This window comes from Tamandua tetradactyla, chromosome 9 (genome assembly GCF_023851605.1).
Source record: "Tamandua tetradactyla isolate mTamTet1 chromosome 9, mTamTet1.pri, whole genome shotgun sequence".
Classification (NCBI taxonomy): Eukaryota; Metazoa; Chordata; class Mammalia; order Pilosa; family Myrmecophagidae; genus Tamandua; species Tamandua tetradactyla.
Genome location: NC_135335.1, coordinates 110,474,703 through 110,494,811, shown reverse-complemented (window position 1 = coordinate 110,494,811; position 20,109 = coordinate 110,474,703). Strand labels below are relative to the sequence as shown.

The window sequence follows — 20,109 nt, the reverse complement described above, 5'->3', positions numbered from 1 at the left end:
CGGGTAATAGGCATGGTTGTTCTGGGTTACTCATAGGTCAGTTGGCCGTCAGGACCCTGTTGCTATTGGGAGGTGGGATGATAATTTCTGACTGAAGTGGTATTACAATTACTAACACTCTAATCAGTTTTATTACAGTACAGTGGTATTACAATTACTAACACTTAACCAGATCAGGGTAAGCTGTAGGCACAAGTGAAGCATTGGCTTATGAGGTAGGCGTGGTCCTTGAATAGTCACGGCAATGATGTTAATTATAAGGTCTGTAGAGCTAGCTGCCTTTACAACCTTGAAAAGGAAAAAGACGAGCTTGTATTTTTCAACTCAATCCAAGACATACTATGAAAGTCAGAAATACTTCATGTCAGCATTTAAGACCCAATGCAGGGCATACTGTGGTGAAAATCAGGCCCAGGGTCTACGGGTAAGGAGAATACACACACAAGGAGATTGAATGCAAAGCCTTGCGGAACTCCTGCACCAAGGCTGTGGACCTACTAGACAAAAAGTGGGACCCTGAGGCCTAGAAAAGTTACATTTGCAGGGAGGAACCTGTCTTAGTTTGCCAAATTGATATAATACCACACAGTGGTTTGGCTGAAACTACAAGCACTTATTGGATCCTGGTTTTGAAGGCTACAAGTCCCAAATCAAGGCTTTGGCAAGGCAGTGCTTGCTTCCCAAAGTCAGTGGCATTCTGGTGCTGCCTTGCCACAATCCCTGGGCTTGCTTGGTTGAATCTCTGTCTCCTGTCACATGGTGATCTCTCTCCTTGTGTCTGCTCCTCCAGCTTCCCTACATCCCAGCTTCTGGTTCCTCCCTTTTGCTTTCTCGGACTTCTGTCTTCTCTTCATTAGACCTCCAGTAATTCGAATTAAGACCCACGCTGATTCAGTTGGCTGCAGCCTAAATAAAAATAACCTCTTCAAAGGGTCCTATTTACAAATGATTTCACATCCACAGAAATTAGGACTAGGATTTAAAACATGTCTTATGGTTCAGTATACCCCAGAACCTGACAAACGATCCTTCCTTCTTGGTTGAGATCAACCACCCCTTGCCTAGAAACCTGCAAAGACTTCACCTGAAACAGGTACTTCATAAGATGATGATTTTTCTATATCCACCTGCAGAATGGCTAACTCTAGCATCAGTTTACATCTTATATAAGTTTTTTGAAAACTGCGAGAAGAAATACACATCAACATTCTGAATCTGAATGAACCCAAAAACATACATACCTTTGAACAAGTTTTTCTTAAAGAAAAGTGAAGGAAGACATAAAAAAGAATAAAGAACTATAAAAGATGTATATTAACAGAATAACTTAAAATCAATTATGCGTTAACAAGGATATTATGTCTTCATAAACATGGTTTCTAGTTCTCACCAAGAATTCTTTAGGCAGATGTTTTGGTTTGCTAAAGCTGATGAAATGCAATATACTAGAAATAGGTTGGCTTTTACAAAGGAGATTTATTAACTTACAAACTTACTGTTCTAGGCCGTTAAGAGGTCCAAATCAAGGCATCAAAAGGATATCTTCCTCCTGAATAAAGCTGCTGGCACTCCTCAGCTTTCTCTCTGGAGGATGGTCACCAGCAATCCTCAGCAGCTCTGTCACGTGGCCAGGCATATGGCAAGGTCTGCTGAGCTCTCTTGGGTTTTGTTGCTTCTAGATTCTGGCTTCAGGGGCTTCTCCTCTCTGTTTCTGTGGTTTTCTCTGTTTTCTGCATGTCCTTTCTCAGCTTCTTGCTGAGCTTCTCTAAAGGACTCTAGTAAGAGGATTAGATCCACCTGGGGCATAGCTCAGCTAAAGCAACCTAGTAAAAAAGTCCCACCCACAATAAGTCCTCACCCACAAGAATAGATTAGCTTTACAGAACATGATTGTTTTCAGGGGTACATACAGCTTTAAACCATCAAAGATATCAAATAAAGCACAATGTCTAGTACATAGTAGATACTTAATAATTTACAAATTATATATATATATATATTTATGTAGCTATATTTACAGATAAAGAAAGCATGTTTATCATTTCTCACCAAAATTGAAATTGGTACATAGAGCCTCCTAATGTTTCTTCTGTTGTTTTAGGCAACAGAAAAAAAAAACAGGTTAGGTCCTCAATAGTTCAATCTATCCATGCAGTAAAAATTATTCCAGATTAATGTTGAACCAGAAACACTGCAGCAGGGAATTAACTACAGCAAATTTAAAGAGCCAAAACACTGAATTGGAAAGATTGAAGAATACCAGACCCAACCTCAGGAGGTTACATGGCCAGAGAATTAGTTCTCTTATCAGTTTGCAGCTCTGATCAAGGCTACTAGATCAATACTAGACGGCTCCAGAAAAGCTGCACCTGGGCATCTGGGGTGGTTCTAGAAACTCTAAATGGACTGTCTTTCCAGTGGATCTTAATAGAATGATGCTGCAGCACCCTCCTACCTGGATACCACACAACAAAACTCCATGCCCTCAAATTTTAGCAAGAGTGCATGCAGATCCAATCTCAAAGCTCTTGGGGGATAAAAATAAAAAATAAAAAAAGCTCTTGGGAGATAATAATAAATCCCAAATTTAGACGGGATTATGGCCAGCATTTTAATATTTTATACCATTTTTATATGGGTCCTCATTTACATCTGGAGAGGAAGAGCATGAGCACCCTGAATTGTCAGGTGATTGGCATTTGTAGGACAGCTGTGAGCATGGTAGGCCCTGCAACGCGCTGCATCTTATTAGTCTGACAATTTGCTTGAGGCATGAAGATGTCAATTCCAGTGAAGACACAGACTACAAATTCCCTCAGCTGACAGACAAATTCAGGCAGATTGTAGAAAATAATATTATTTGACAATCTGTATCTTTTAAGCGCCTTAATAAATTGTGGTAGCAAAGAAAAAAATGTAGCTTTGAAATACATGAAAAAAATTTTAACAGAATTAATAGGAGTAGTTGGAAAATCAACAGAGTTGAGGACATTGACATGCTTCTCTGAGTAATGATAGATTATGTAAAAAATAAAAATATAAAAGATATAAATCTTATTATAGTTACAAAGCATGATCTAATGCTCATATGCAAAATTCTTTCTAAATACAGTACATTAAAAACTGACCACTACAAGGACTTACTGCGAGTCTCAACAAAATCCAGGGACAATCTTAAGACCATGCTCTTTGACCACAGTGCTACAAAATAAGAAATAGAGAACAAAGATGACAAGAAACTATAAAGCATTCGATAATGAAAAAAAATCACAGTTCTATGTAATTCATAGATCAAAGAATAAATGAAAATGGAAATAAAATAGAATCAAATAATATAACCAGTCAGGAGTGGTATGACAAGATGAAAATAAATAAAATACAAAATGAAAAACAAAAGATGACTGAGGAAACAAAAGAGTAAAAGATAATAAATATATGCACTAATCAAGATGATAATCAAGGTTAAATGGATAAAATAGGAAAAGAAATTTAAGCCAAAGTCAGTACAAAGAGAAATAGGAAACTTATATAACTAATGAGTTTTAAAGATATTATAATAAAAATTAAAACCCTTACTTTTTCAGCAAAAAAAAAAAAATCTTGCAGCTAACTCTTCCCAAGCACTCACTATTAGAATTTTTAAAAGGTAGTATAGGCTGAACGAATACTGTTCTGTTTGGCACTTAGCCTCCAAAAAAAAGTGGAGGGGGAGAGGGCTCCAAACATATTTTGTTACAAACATATTTTAATGGTAATTGCTTCTAACTTAAAGCTTTAATGGCAATTTTTCACTTAATGTTGAGTTATATCTTTTGTTTATGACCTGAAATCTCTCTGTGATTCAATTTGCTAAAGCTGCCAAATGCAATATGCCAGAAATGGGTTGGCTTTTAACAATGGAAATTTATTCATTTACAGCTCACAGTTCTGAGGTCATGAAAATGCCAAAATTTCATAGCCCAAATACCCCTAAAGAGTGGGAGAAAGATCAAACGTGATGGTGGAGTTGTACAGAGAAGGTAGGATTTAATAGATGAGTATGAATGCTGAATCATTATAGCGATATTTCTTTTAGTCTCTAGTATCTTAGAGCAGCTATAAGTAAAAAACCTGAAATTGTGGAATTGTAACCTATACCAAACTCTGAAATCTGTTCTACAACTAATTACCACTATGTGCTTTGAAATTTATTGCTTTTTTGTATATGTTATTTTTCACAAAAAAAGTTTTTAAAAAGTCAATTGTGATGATTAAAAAAAAAAAAAGAAAGTGGCCAAATCTAGATATAAGATGATAACCTTCCAAAGACAGGCTGCTGGCATATGGGTCTCTTCTTTCACTTGATGTTTTGGTTTGCCAGAACTGCTTAAAAGGCAATATACCAGAAATAGATTGGCTTTTACAAAGGGGATTTACTAAGTTATAAGTTTATAGCTCTAAGGCTATGAAAATATCCAAATTAAGACACCAACAAGAAGATACCTTAATTGAGAAAGGCAGCCAGTATCCGAAATGCCTATTGGCTGGGAAGGCATGTGGCTGGTGTTGGCTGGTCCTTGCTTCCGATTTACTACCTTCAGCTTCTGACTCCAGTGGCTCTCACTCTATGCCTTGTAGACCCTCAGTTAGCATCTCTAGGACAAACTCTGGATTTCATCTCTTAGCTCAGCATCTCCAAATGTCTATGCCTTGGTTTGCTTTCTCTGCTCTCTTTGTCAGTTCTCAGCTCTCTGGTCAGCTCTCCAAGTATCTGTGCTTTTTCCAAAATGTCTCCCTTTTAAAGGTCTATAGTAAACTAATTAAGACTCACCTTGAATGGACTGGGCCACATCTCCATGGAAACAACCCAATCAAAAGATTCAAAAGATTCCACCCAAACAATAGTTCTACCCTACAAAATTGGATTGGGATCAAAAGAACATGGCTTTTCTGGGGCACACAACAGTTTCAAACCAGCACACATGGCAAAGCACATGGCCCAAATCTGCTGATCTCTCCCTTCTCTTCTGGGTTTTGTTGCTTCCAGCTTCTCAATTCAGTGGCTTCCCCTCTGTTTCTATGGTTTCCGTCTTGTTTTCTATGTCTTTCTTTCCATTTTCTGTCTCTGAATTTCATCCTCACAAAATGGACTCTGATAAGACCCACCTGGGGCACACCTCAACTAAAATAACCTAATCAGGAGTTCTAGCCCACAATGGGTCTACTCTCATAGGAATGAACTAGCTTTAAGAGCATGATCTTCTAGGTTACATATGGCTTCAATCCATCACACTCCATAAGGACCTGAGGGCAGATGGGCAAATCTTGGGCTCAGAGAATTCAATGCTTCAAGTAAATCTGCAAAAAATTAGTGTTTTTGTTTGTTAAAGCTGCCAGAATGCAACACACCAGAGTTGAATCAGCTTTTAATAAATGGATTTATTTAGTTAAAAATGTAAAGTTCTTCAGAGGAAAAATAGCTAGCTTTCATCTGAGGTTCTCTGCTACATGAGAAAGCACATGGCGATGTCTGCTGGCCTTCCCTCCTGGCTTCAGGGTTCCAACAGCTTTCCCTGGCGTGACTCTTTTCTTCATCTCCAAACATCTGGGCTGAGCTGTGAGTGCTGAGATGAGGTATGCTGAGCTACTGTGCTCTTTTCTGCCCTCTCTCTTTTAAGCCTCCAGCTAATCAAACCAAACCTCACTCATTGTGGAAGGCACAATAATGCCTTAGCTGACCTCAAATGCCATCAGCCATAGATGAATTTCACACACTGATGATTCAAGTCCACAGAAACAGAAAAATGGGGTATCATTACCTAGCCAAGTTGACACCTGAACCTAACACATCTAGGTACAATTTAAATTTTACATAGCAAACACAAAGAAATAAATATAACAAAATGGAGTTAAAATTAGCTGGCACATATAATTCAAGAATCATCACACCAGGTTCATTAACTGAATAAATTTTATGTACTGGCTTAGAACCCCAGCACTTACTGAAGACATTGCTCCTTTGGGGAAAAATTCTCTTGGCTCCTGACCAGATGACCTATACAAAGTTGCTTTGGAAAAGATACCCAATCCTTTTCCAATAATTGAGGCTTCCTTAGTGTCCAGTTCCCTGTGTTTATGTATCTGTACCAATTTAATAACCTGAAACTGTCAAGCAGTAACCTTATTATTTTAAGACTTGACTCTAAGTTTTTTACTTACACAAGTACAAATTTACAACAAAATGTGATTGAAAAGTACAATACCTCCTAAATACTTTCCTAAAGTAGTGTTACAGGTTGAATTGTGTCCCCCCCACCCCCCACAAAGGATATGCTCAAGCCCTAATCCCCAATCCTATGAATGTTACCTGATTTGAAAATAGGGTGTATTTATTTGTTAAGCTGCCAGAATGCAATATATCAGAGATGGAATGGCTTTTAAACAAGGAATTTAATAAGTTACAAGTTTACAGTTCTAAGGCTATGAAAATGTCCAAATTAAGGCACCAACAAGAGGCTACCTTCACTCAAGAATGACTAATGCTGTAGCTTCTCTGGGAAACACCTTTGGGTTCTGGCTTCCCTTGCATCTTATGGGAAGGCACGTGGCAATGTCTGCTGGGCTCTGCATCTCCAAATGTCTGGATCTTGGGTTGGCTCTGTTGGTTCTGTCACTTCTGCTCTCCAAGCATCTGCATTGGCTCTTACCTTTCTCCAAAATGCCTTGCATTTTAAAGTACTCTAGTAAATTAATCGAGACTCAAATGGGCAGTCATATCTCCATCTGGCCAAAAGGCCACACCCATAATTGGGCGTGCCACACCTTTGTAGAGATAATTTCATCAAAAGGTCTCACCCACAACTGGCAGTGTCACAACTCCGTGGAGACAATCTAATCAATGTTTCTACCTTGCAATACTGGATAAAGAGAACATGGCTTTTCTGGGGCGCATAACATTTTCAAACCGGCACACAGGGTATTTGACTATGTAGTTGGTTAACATCAGCCCAACTGGATTAGGGTGGGCCCTAATCCAATATGACGGGTGTCCTTATAAGAAGGGGAGAAGAGACTTAGACAAAGAGAGAAGAGTGGCCATGTGAGGGTGTACAGGGACTGACATAAGCCAAGGACTACTAAGGATTGCTAGTTACCACCTGAAGCCAGGAAAGAGACATGGAACAGATTCTTCCTACAGACTTCAGAGGAAGCATGGCCCTGATTTCTAACATCTCGACACACAGAGATGTCGAGGGGAAGTGATGCGAAGACAGAGGCAGAGTGGAGGGACGCATCTGTAAACCAGGGAATGCCAAGAATTGCCAGTAGCCACAGAAGCTAGGAGAGAGGCATGGGAGAAGGTTTTCCCTCAGAGCCTCCCGAAGGAACCAACTCTTCTGGCACCTTGATTTTGTACTTCAGAACTAAGTATAAAAGTCTTAGTTTAGTCTGCAGAACTAAGGGACAATAAATTTCTGCTATCTTAAACTACCAAGTTTGTAGGAGAATATTTTGTTGCAAGAGCCCTAGAAAACTAAGATAAGCAATGTGTCTCAAAGTATACTTCCTAGATCAACAACATCAGCTTTACCTGGGAATGTTTAAGAAATGCACGTTTGTGGGCTCCATCCTTGTGCTGGTTTGACAGGATGTATGTACCCTAGAAAAGCCATGTTTTAATTCTAATTCCATTTTGTAAAGGCAGCCGTTTCTTCTAATTCCTATTCAGTCCTGTATATTTGAAACTGTAATTAGATCATCTCCCTGGAGATGTGACTCAATCAAGAGTAGTTGTTGAGCTGGATTAGATGGAGATGTGTCTCCACCCATTCGGGTGGGTCTTGATTAGTTTCCTAACTCCTATAAAACAGGAAGCATTTGGGAGAATGTAAGAGATTCTGAGAGAGCAGAACGATGTAGCCACAAGAAGCAGAGAGTCCACCAGCCAGTGACCTTTGGAGATGAAGAAGGCAAATGCCTCCTGAGGGGTTTCATGAAACAGGAAGCCAGGAGAAAAATCTAGCAGATGACACCTTGTTCGCCACATGCCTTTTCAGATGAGAGAAACCCTGACTGTGTTCGCCATGTGCTTTCTCACTTGAGAGAGAAACTGTGAACTCCATCAGCCTTCTTGAAACAGGGTATCTTTCCCTGAATGCCTTAGATTGGACATTTCTATAGACTTGCTTTAAGTGGGACATTTTCTCGGCCTTAAAACTGTAAACTAGCAACTTATTAAATTCCTCTTTTAAAAGCCATTGTTTCTGGTATATTGCATTCCAGCAGCTAGCAAACTAAAACAATCATACATCTACTGAATTGCAAATGCTACAGGTGGGGCCCAAAATCCGGGCTGTAACTGGTCTTCCACATGATTCTGAGGCACAAAAACATTTGAGAACCATGCCCGAAAGAACATCTCAACCCTAACTGACTATTAGAAGCATCTAGGGAATCTTTAAAAATACTAAAGCCCAGGCCCCATTGCCAGCAATTCTGATTTAATAGGTCTGGAATCAGGCTTTGGAATCAGTTGTTTTTATAGATTCCCCACCAACACCAAGCCCCACACACATCACCTGAGGTGACTCTAACCTAAAGGCATGGTTGAAAACCAGTGCTCTTTAAATCATTGCTCTTTAAGGGATTAGAGAATCCAAATAAATCATGAATTGGTCTGTGCAAGGAAGATTTAAACATTTTTGACCACAAGTACTTCCAGTGATCAACCCCTACTGCCCACAACTTTCCAAAACTAATTAGCTGTGAATTAAAATGGAATCATGGACATAACTTTTAGAAGCATGAACCACATGCCACCAAATCCCACTTAACTTTTGCAAATGAGTCTACACTGCAGGGCACACACCAAAAATAACTCATTACTACTGGCCAGTGCTGGCTGGCACAGGGACTGCTGAAGACAGGAGATTAGGCAGGATCCACATAGAGAATAATGTCTCATCGGGAAACTTTAAATTGAGGAGTGTGCTAACTGTTCCTTGCATGACAACCTTCACTGCTGCTGAGAGCAACCCACACTCAGGATAGCCCCAGGAATGCTTCTATATTGGATGAAAGGTGCCCCATCTTGACAAACGACGCATCGTTCATCACTTCCAAGTGCTCTAAACTCCCCCTAGGACAGAAACTTTACAAACATAGAAATCAGTTCTTTGCCTTTTTCCCTAACACCAGTACACACATTTACCCACTGAGATGGCAACACCCGTACTGTGGGATTACATGGTGCCAAATCATTGCTGGCAGTCAGAGTCATGTTCTTAAATCACCTGGAAACACATTTTGCCCGTGCTTTTGTTCTGCTCAATCAGACAGATGCTGGATAAAATTATATTTCACAGAGTTCCGACCTCTGGTCACGGCTGCTCCCTCCATCTCTATCTATCCCTCCCACCACCATCGTTCATTAACCTTCAAGACCTTGTGACCCTGAGAAAATGATATAAAACTTTAATATAAAAGTTTTTGTGGTTTCATGTGATACTGCATGGGGTGGGATGAATAACATGTCACATGTCGTAACAATAAAATTTGTTTTTTTTTAAATCTATCTCTCCAAGACCCACATTTTCTCACATAATGGATCTACCCTCCCTTCCTTAAACAACTGTTCCTCTCTCACAATGAGGCTCTGATTTGATGGGCATACAAAATGGGATATTTTTACAATGCAATTTTCTCTCTCATTTAGGAGAAGAAAAAGTATTTCTCGCTGTTCTCATGAATTTTTTATGTCTAGGATGTGAAAGAAAAAAGCCAAAAGTATAAATAAACTTGATTTAAAAAAGAAACAAGGAAAGACAATTTTAAAAAACAAGAGATAAAATGAGGCAAGCAAGAAAGAGGTAGAGGGTTGTAAGAAGAATGGAAAAACAAAATTACAACACATGGCTTAGTAAGCAAATAGCTGCAAGGATCAAATGATTCAAGATTGCAACAGAGAGACCTCATGGTGGATGTGATCTGAGGGAACGTTTCCCTAAATATCAATTACTGGGCATAATGTGCTAAATACATTCCTTAAAACCAGATCTAAACCAGCAAGAATTAAATCACCCATTCTGGGAGCATACACAATGGGAAGGCGCTATGATATGCTCTATCAGAAAGAAATCTTCCCCTGAAGAAAAAGGGCTGAAAATTCTGGTAGAAGAAGAGTTCTAAAAAAGAAAGGAGTGCAGTCAAGTTGTCTTTGAATAGGTAAATGGATAAAAAAATGTGATACATCCACACAGTGTAATAGTTACTGATAAAAAGAAATGGGTTATCGACAGTGAAAAGACCTGGAGGACCCGTAAATGTATATTGCTAAGTGAAAGCAGCCAGTCATAAAAAGCTATATACTGTATGATTCCAAGTATACAGCATTGTAGAAAAGACAAAATTATAGGAAAAGTTAAAAAGATGAGCAGTTTGCAAGGGCTCAGGGTTGGGGGGAAGTTGAGAAGGGAGGAGTGAATAGGAGGAGCACAGGGGTTGTTTCAGTGAATCTGTTCTGCACAATGTTCTAATAGTAGATACACGACTGTAGGCATTTCTCAAAAACCCGTAGAATTATACAAACTGAAGTGAACCCTAACATAAACTATGTTTTTAGTTAATAATAATTTATCCATATAGGTTCAGCACTTGCAACACTAATATATACTAATATACCCCACGAATGCAAGATGCTAATAATAGGGGAAACTGAGGAGGGCTCAGGGGAAGGGGGTATATGGGAACTTTCTGTACCTTCTGCTCAGTTTCTCTATAAATCTAAAATGCCACCCAAATAAAGTCTATTCATTTAAAAGGAAGACAGACAGAAAAGGAAAGGAGGGAAGGAAGGAAGGAGGGGAAGGGAGGGGAGGGAAGGAGGAAGGAAGGGAGTCAAGGGAGGGAGGGAGCGAAGAAAATAAAAGAAATTAAAGAGAGTGAAAGAGGAACCTAAGGGAATTCTGATGATCTTGCCCTCATTGTCTTGTCATAACCGTACTGGTAATAGTTCCAAGCTGTATGAATGATGGACCTCCCTTGAAAATATCAACCAACCATGGGCAAGGCCTGTGCATCTTTGTCCTCTGTCCTTTCAAATCAGCAAGTGATCTACCTTTGCACTGGCTTCTGACAGCTTCTAAAATGTTCTTACTATCAAACGGGGAGAAAGTCAGGGCCAGGTGGTGGTGGTGTGGAGAGGCAGAGAGGTTGGGAGACCCAGTGTAAATGCAAGCTGTCAACTGAGATTTCCACCTTTTCCTTTTCGTCAGATCAAAAAAACTTTTACCAAGAGTCTGAATTTTAAACATATAGCACAATATCATTTGCATTCCTTCTATCTAGGTCTTTTCAGCCTTTGAATTAATGGGAAGTAAAGATTTTTTTTCAAACCCTAAAAGCTGGCCTGTTGTAGAGATGAGCCTATTTACTAGCAGGATATTTCCAACAGAATTGCTGTAATAACCAGAGTTTAATCTTATGGGAACAATATCTCCACAAGAGTGACTTTTAGTCATTCAGACGCAGTCTCTTTCCAAGAACACCATATTTAAGACTTGTGTATCACTGCTCTATTCCCCAGGGGTGACAGAAGGATCACTTGATGGGTTAGAATGAAAACAAGGAAGGGTTTTTTCTTTTCCTTTTTTTTTCTAGATTTATTCTTCATTATTTTCTCCCAATAAGATCTGTTGCCTATTCAGCAGGAATTACTTCAGCTATTTCTTCAATAAGATTCAGAGACTCTTATTCAAATGGTTTAGGTGGGCCTGTAACCTGACACCAGTCCTTGATCTCTCTGCCCTTTAATTAGACGAATCAGGTGAAAATACTGCCACCAAGCTTGACTGCTTCAAGTCCTCAGCTGGGTAACAGGCTTAGGGGAAACTGTTACACAACATTAAGGTTAACGCTGCCCTGAAATATAGGAAGGTCTGCATTTCACTCAATAGACATATAAAATCTCACATACATCTTGGACTGCTGTGACTTTTTTTCTCTTCTGTGCTTTCCAAGAGACAGATAGACTATACTAAGCAGTACATTGCAACTTGCATTTGCCATGGATTTGAAAGGAAAATTAAAATCTATATTGAATCACTAGTATTTAAGAGGGAATGTCAACAGAGTAAAATATTTCCCCTGGTCAGAGGGCTCCTCATACTATATAATGTCTTAGATAGCACAAAGCAAGCCAAGTTTATAGTCATCAATATAAATGTCTAAAGACTTCATATTTAAGCAGTTTCACTGAGATATGTTCATGCACCATTCAGTCCATCCAAAGTGTAAAATCAATGCCTCTCAGTATAATCACAGAGTTGTGCATTCATCACCATGATCAATTTTAGAACATTTTCATTACTCCAAAAAGGAAAAATCCATAACACTTTTGCCCCTCTATTATCGACACTCAGCATTGGAGTGGTATCTTTGTTATATTCGATTGCATGCTATTAAAATATTACTGTTAATTAAAGCAAATGGTTTGCATTAGGTATAGTTTTCCCATACATGACCCTATTATTAACTCCTCCTAATAGTGACATGCATTTGTTCTAGTTCATGAAAGAACATTCTTATGTATGTACTATTATCTAGAGTTATCAACCACAACAGGGTTTACTGTCTTATACATTCCTATGTTTTATCCTCTAGCTTTCCTTCTAGTGACATACTTGACCCTACACTTCCCCTTTCAACCACACTAACACGTATAATACAGCACTGTTAATTATATTCACAATATTGTGCTACCATACCTCTATCCATTTCCAAACATTTACAAACTACCTAATCAAGAATTCTGCACAAATTAAGCATCAGCAACCCATTCTCTAACGCCATTCTATCTCCTGTTAATGTATATCTAGATTCTAACTATATGAGCTTGTTTATTTTAATTTGTTCATATTAGTGAGACCACATAAGAGTTGTCTTTCTGTGTGTGATTTGTTTCACTCAACATAATACCTTGTTGCATGCACCAGGACTTCATTTCTTCTTACAGCTTAATAATATTCCATTGTATGTATATGCCCCATTTTGTTCATCCATTCATCAGTTGACGGACACTTGTGGTGGTTTCCATCTTTGTGGCAATAGTTAATAATGCCATTATGAACACTGGTATGCAAATGTCTCTTTGCAGACATTTCTGTTCCTGTTCTGCAGGAACCCAAAGTCCCTGCCTTCTGTTCTCCTGGGTATATACCTAGTAACAAGACTGCCAGATCATATGGCAATTCTATACTTAGCTTCCCAGAGAACTACCAAGCTATATTCTACAGTGGCTGCACAATTCTACATTCCCAGCAGTAGTGAATGTGTTCCTATTTCTCCACATCCTCTCCAACACCCGTAGTTTTCTGTTTCTTTGATACTGGCCATTCTAGTAGGTGTGAAATTATATCCCATTGAGATTTTGATTTGCATTCCCCTAATAGCTAGTGCTTTTGAGCACCTTTTCGTGTGCTTTTTGGCCATTTGTATTTCCCCTCTGAAAAAGTGTCCTTCATGCATTTTGTCCATTTTTAATTGGGTTGCTTGTCATTTTATCATTGAATTGTAGGATTTCTTTATATATTCTCAATGTTAAACCTTTATCATGTATGCAGCTTCCAAATATCTTCTCCCATTTAGTGACTGCTTTTTCACTTCCTTGATAAAATCCTTTAAACCACAGAATTACTCAACTTTTGAGGAGGTCCCATTTATCTATTTCTTCTTTCACTGCTTGTGCTTTGGATGTAAAGTCTAAGAAACCACCTCCTACCACTAGACATTGAAGATGCTTCACTATATTTTCCTCTCTAAATGTTATGTTCCTAGTTCTTATATTTAATTCTTTGACCCACTTTGAGTTCATTTTTGTATAAGGCATCCTCTTTCATTCTTTTGAATATGCATGTCCAGTTCTCAGCACCATTTGTTGAAGGGACTTTTCCATCCCAGTTGAGGAGCCTTGGCAGCCTTGTCAAAAATCAATTGACCAAAGATGGGAGAACCAATTTCTGAACTCTTGATTCAATTCCATTGATCAATATATCTATCTTTATTCCTGTACCATGCTGTTTTGGAAACTACAGCTTTAGAATATGCTTTAAATTCAGGAAGTGTGGACCCTCCTGCTTGGTTTTTCCTTCTCAAGAGATTTTAGCTATTTGGGGCCCCTTGCCCTTCTAAACAAATTTGATGATTAGCTTGACCATTTCTCCAAGGTAGGCTGCTGGAATTTTCATTGGGATTGCGTTGAATCTTCAAATCAATTTAGGTAGAATTGACATCTTAACTATATTTAGTCTTCCAATCCATGAACACAGAATTACCTTCCATTTATTTAGATCTTCTTTGATTTGTTTTAGCAATGTTTTACAATATTCTGTGTATAGGTACTTTAGATCCTTCATCAAATTTATTCCTAGATATTTGATTCTTTTAGTTACTATTGTAAATGGATTTTTTTTTCTTGATTTCCTCCTCAAATTGCTTCTTACAGGTGTATAGAAATACAACTGATTTCGCAGATTGAACTTGTATCCTGCCACTTTGCTGAGCTTGTTTATTAGTTCTAGTAGCTTTGTTATCAGCTTTGGAGGACTTTCTCTATACAGGATCATGTCATCTGCAAATAGTGAAAGTTTTACTACTCCCTTCCCCATTTGGATGATTTTTATTTCTTTTTCTTGCCTAATTGCTCTAGGTAGAACTTCTAGCACAATGTTGAATAATGGTGCTGACAGTGGGCATCCTTTTCTTGTTCCAAATCATAAGAGAAAAACTTTCAGTCTTTCACCATTATGTTATCTGTGGGTTTTTCATATATGACCTTTATCATGTTGAGGAAACTTCCTTCTATTCCTATCTTATGAAACGTTTTTATCAAGAAAGGATGCTGGATTTTGTGAAGTGCCTTTTCTGTGTCAAATAAGATGTTCATGTGGTTTTCTCCCTTTTATTTGTTAATGTGGTGCATTACCTTAATTGATTTTCTTGGGTTGGACCACTCTTGCACACCTGAGATAAAACCCAATTGACCATGATGTATAATTCTTTAATGTGCTGTTGGATTTGATTTGCTAGTATTTTGTTGAGGATTTTTGCATCTATATTCATTATAGTAATTAGTTTGTGATTTTCTTTTCTTGTAGTACCTTTTCTGGTTTTGGTTTTAGGGTTCTGTTGGCTTCAGAGAAGGAGTTAGGAATTGTTCCTGCTTCTCCAGTGTTTGGAAGAATTTGAACAGGATTGATATAAATTCTTGGAATGATTGTTGGAATTCACTTGTGAGGACAAGTGGTCCTGGCTTTTATTTGTTGGGGAGTTTTTCATGATCATTTCAATCTCTTTACTCAGGATTAGTTGGCTGAGGTCTCCTATTTCACCTTGAGTCAGTGCAGGATGTTCACGCGTATCTAGGACATTTTTCATTTCACCTAAGTTGTTTAGCTTGTTGGCATACAGTTGCTCATAGTATCCTCTTATGATCTTTTTTATATCTGTGAGGTCAATATTAATGATCCCCTCTCATTTCTGATTTTAGTTATTTGCATCTTCTCTATTTTTTTCTTTGTCAGTCTAGCTAAGGGCTTGTCCATTTTATTGATTGTCTCAAAAACCAACTTTTGGTTTTGTTGATCCTCTCCATTGTTTTTTCTTCTCAGTTTCATTTATTTCTCTGCTAACTTTGCTGTTTCTGTCCTTTTGCTTCCTTTGGGTTTGCTGTTCTTTTTCTAGTTCCTCCACGTATGCAGGTGGGTCTTTGATTTTAGTTCTTTCTTCTTTAATGGAAGCATTTAGACCTATAAATTCCTCTCTGAGCACTGACTTTCTGCATCTCATAAGTTTTGATATATTGTGTTCTCATTTTCATTTGTCTTGAGATATTTATTTATCTGTAATTCCTACTTTGACCCACTGATTGTTTAATAGTCTGTTATTAATTTCCAGCTTCATTCAATTATAGTCAGAGAAAGAGCTTTGTATAATTTCAATCTTTTTAAATTTATTGAGGACTGTTTTGTGACCCAACATGTAGTCTATCCTGGAGAATGATCCTGAAGCACTTAAGAAGAATGTATATCCTGATGTTTTGGGGTGCAATGTTCTGTAAATGTTTTGTAGATCTAGTTCATTTATTGTATTATTCATGTTCTCTATTTCATTATTGATCCTCTGTCTGGTTGATTTATCTATTGATGAGAGTGGTATGTTAAAATTTCCATCTATTATTGTAAAGGTGTGTATTTCTCCCTTCAGGGTTATCAGCGTTTGCCTCGGTATTTTGGAGCACCCTAGTTATGTGCATAAATATTTATGATTGTGGTGGATTGACCCCTCTATTAATATAATGTTTTCCTTTGTTTCCTTTAATATTTTTGCATTTGAAGTCTAAATTGTTTGATATTAGTATAGCTACCCTACATCGTTTCTAGTTACTGTTTGCATATAATATCTTTTTCAACCTATTTCTGTACTTGGATCTAAGTTAAGTCTCTTGAAAATAGAATATTGATAGATAATATTCTTATATCCATTTTGCCACTTTGTGTCTTTTGACTGGGGAATTTAATCCATTGACAATCCATTGACATTCAATGTTATTACTGTAAAGGCAGTACTTACATCAACCATTTTATCCTTTGGTTTTTATATGTCATATCTTATTTTTGTCTCTTTTCCATTTTTTTTTTACTTTTTTAATTACCATCACTGAAATTCTTCATTTCTACACTCTCCTCTAAACTTTTCTCTCTGACTTTTCCTTTCAGCCTGCACCACTCCCTTTAGTATTTCTTGTAGTGCAGGTCTCTTATTCATGAACTCTCTCAGTTTTTGTTTACCTTGAATATTTTAAACTCTCCTTTATTTTTGAAGTATATTTTTCTGGATAAGGAATTTGGGACTGGAAGCTTTTCTCTTTCAGTACCTTAAATATATCATAACATACCCTTTCTACCTCCATGGTTCCTGGGGAGAAATTGAGACTTCATCTTATCATTCATCCCCTGTATATGATGAATCACTTTTCTCTTACTGCTTTCAGAACTCTCTCTTTATCTTTGGCATTTGGCATTTTGACTAGTATGTACCTTGTAGCAGGTTGGTTAGGATTTATTCTATTTGGAGTATTCTGCACTTCTTGAACATATATCTCATGGCTTTCATGAGAGTTAGAAAATTTTCAGCCATTATTTCCTCAAATATTTTTTCTGTCCCTTTTCCCTTCTCTTCTCCTTCTGGGATACCCATGGCACATATATTTGTGTACTTTGTTCTGTTCATCAGTTCCCTGAGACTCTGCTCCATTTTTTCCATTCTTTTCTATGACTGTTCTTTTGTGTGTAAGATTTTGGCTGTCCTATCCTGTGATTCACTGATCTCTTCTTCTTCCTCTTCAAATCTGCTATTGTATGCATCTCGTGCATTCTTTATTTCTTCTATCATGCCTTTCCTTAAGTTCTGTTTCCTTTTTTCTTTCCTTTTTTTTTTTTTTTTTGCATGCTTTCAAATGCTTTGTGCCCACCCAGTGTCTTCTTAAGATCCTTTTTCTCCTTTGCCATGTCTTCCTTCATTTCCTAGAATTGATTTAGGAGACTTGTTTGAACATCATTGATTAGTTGTTCCAAATCCTGTACCTCTTCTGAAGCTTTAATTTGTTCCTTTGGTTAGGCCACATTTTCTCAGAATGACTTGTAATTTTTGCCAGTGTCTTGTTGTTTCATTTCCTTAGTGAGTTTAATCTGGATGTCAATTTCTTTCACTTGCCTATGGTTTACTTGTTGATTGGTGTTCTAGTTTGCTAGCTGCCAGAAGGCAATATACCAGAAATGGAATGGCTTTTACAAGGGGGAATGTAATAAGTTTCTAGTTTACAGTTCTAAGGCTGAGAAAATGTCCCAATTAAAACAAGTCTATAAAAATGTCCAATCTAAGGCATCCAGGGAAAGATACCTTGGTTCAAAAGGCCAATAAAGTTCATGGTTTCTTTCTCAAGTGAAAGGGCACATGGTGAACATGGTGTCATATGCTAACTTCTTCTCCTGGCTTCCTGTTTCATGAAGCTCCCCAGGAGGCATTTTCCTTCTTTATCTGAAAAGGTCACTGGCTGGTGGACTTTGCTTCTTGTGGCTATGTTGTTCTGCTCTGCTCTTTCTGAATCTCTCATTCTCCAAAATGTTTCCTCTTTCATAGGACTCCAGTAAACTAATCAAGACCCACCGAAGTGGGTGGAGACATGTCGTCACCTAATCCAGCTTAACAGTCACTCTTGATTAAATCACATCTCCAGGGAGATGACCTGATTACAGTTTCAAACATACAATGCTGAATAGGGATTAGAAGAAATGGCCACCTTTACAAAATGGGATTAGGATTAAAACATGGCTTTTCTAGGGTACATTCATCATTTCAAACCAATACAATTGGCTTTGTACTAAAGTTCTTTGACTTCTGGTTTAACTTGTGTTGAACCTTTAGAATAGCTCTTGTTTAACTGATCAGAAATTTTTCAGCTCTTATTCATCTATTTCTTGCCTTGGATATATGATAAAATTTTTGAGATTGTACTATTTGTGAAATTGTTTCAACCCCAGAGGAAAGCTTCTTGCCCTATTCCTCCAATGGGAATGTTGATCTATTCTGTTTCCTTTGGATTTGCCTCTATATGTTTTAAACACTCCTTTCATTATCTCTAGCTCCTTTTTTATGGATGATTAATTCTGGGAGAAGGATCTCCTTGGAAAAGATCTTCTCAATTCAGTTTTTTCCCAGTGAAAAAGGGCCAAGAGACCCGCAAAGCGGTGTAGGTCAGTTCCAATGTGCCCTGGGGAGGAGACCCAGATTGATGTAAATCTTCTCTGCTACATCTCCCAGATTCTGTGCTTTCCTGATATGTCCAGCAGAAGGTGCTATCCAACCACCTATTCTCTGCAGTCCTAAGATTCTTTTATTCTCAACTAACTCCACCCATGCCAGGGGTGTGGTTGAGATGGATGCTGGCAGACACTTTTGGCTGGGGTGGGTTGATATAGCTGCTCAGATCCCAGATACTGGGGGGCTGAATTCTTTAAACAATAGCTGCAAACTATACTGGCCTAAGTAGCCTCCCTTTGGGGGGAACAATGCCTCCTTTCAGCAACCTGTTCCCCACTACCCTGAGAAGTTAGTGTCTCTCAATCAGCTCCTCTTAAGCACCTACCAGGGGAAGGTTTGAAACAGAGGCTGCCAGCTGCTTTCTGTCCTGAGTGTGTTGAAGCTGTAGCTGTTCTCAGAGCTGGAATCCAGCTCTCTAAATTCAGTGCCCAGGTTTGCATCTACCATGTCTTTGGGAAGAGACATCCTTCAACAAACTGATGCTACAAGTAGTATATCTCAATCCACCCTGCTTCCTCTACTGCTGGGAGCAGAGATGAAATAGTATCTGCTGGGTGATCTGTCCTAGGTGGGTTGTAAGTTTAGTCATGCCTAGTCCTGATACCCAGTAGTCCAAATTTACTAATCAGAAGCTACAATCTACTGTATCTACTCAGCTAATAAAGGAATGATCAAGCCTAAAACAAGATTACTTTCATTTTCTTAGAACCAATTTAATTACAATGAAGGTTCTAATAATAGTGCTTTTTATTTATAAAGAACTTTCCTTCTCTTACTAATATTTATCTTCACAATACCCTTATGAGATATATAAAGAAAGAGTAAATTAACCCATTTTATAGACAGGAAAGTCAAGATCCTAAATTATTAATTGATTTGATTAAATTATTAATAAAATATGGTTGAGGATTCAGGACAAGATTTCTTGTTTCACCAGAGATGCTGGAAGAGTCTAGCATCATCATTCTCATGCAATAAACTTTGTTACAAGTCATAAATTACTGATGATAGATAGATTTTCTCAGCAGGTTTGGAAATACACCACATTTATGAGATATTGAAATTTGCTTGCTTAATCATCAGTTTAAATACACCATCCTATGTGATTTTGCTTTTGAAAAACAAGAAAAACAACACAAATGGAAAAATTTATCTGAGTCACTATATTAGCAAATTTATTTATAAGTTTAGAACTTAAGAGTCATAGTACATTTAGTGTTAAATTTTAAAAGATTGGATATAAAATGTGCCAAA

The 20,109-nt window shown here is 37.9% G+C and overlaps 1 long non-coding RNA gene across 1 annotated transcript in view; it reads right to left on the bottom strand.

Annotated features, from left to right (window-relative positions):
- Positions 1-706: 706 nt before the first annotated feature.
- LOC143646281 (uncharacterized) overlaps positions 707-20,109 on the bottom strand; it is a 235,148-nt gene continuing 215,745 nt past the window's right edge. The window contains exons 4-6 of the long non-coding RNA XR_013157443.1: positions 3,145-3,201; positions 1,497-1,775; positions 707-859 (exon numbers count right to left, since the gene is read on the bottom strand). This is a non-coding gene — a long non-coding RNA (uncharacterized LOC143646281). The remainder of the gene's footprint in view (positions 860-1,496; positions 1,776-3,144; positions 3,202-20,109) is intronic.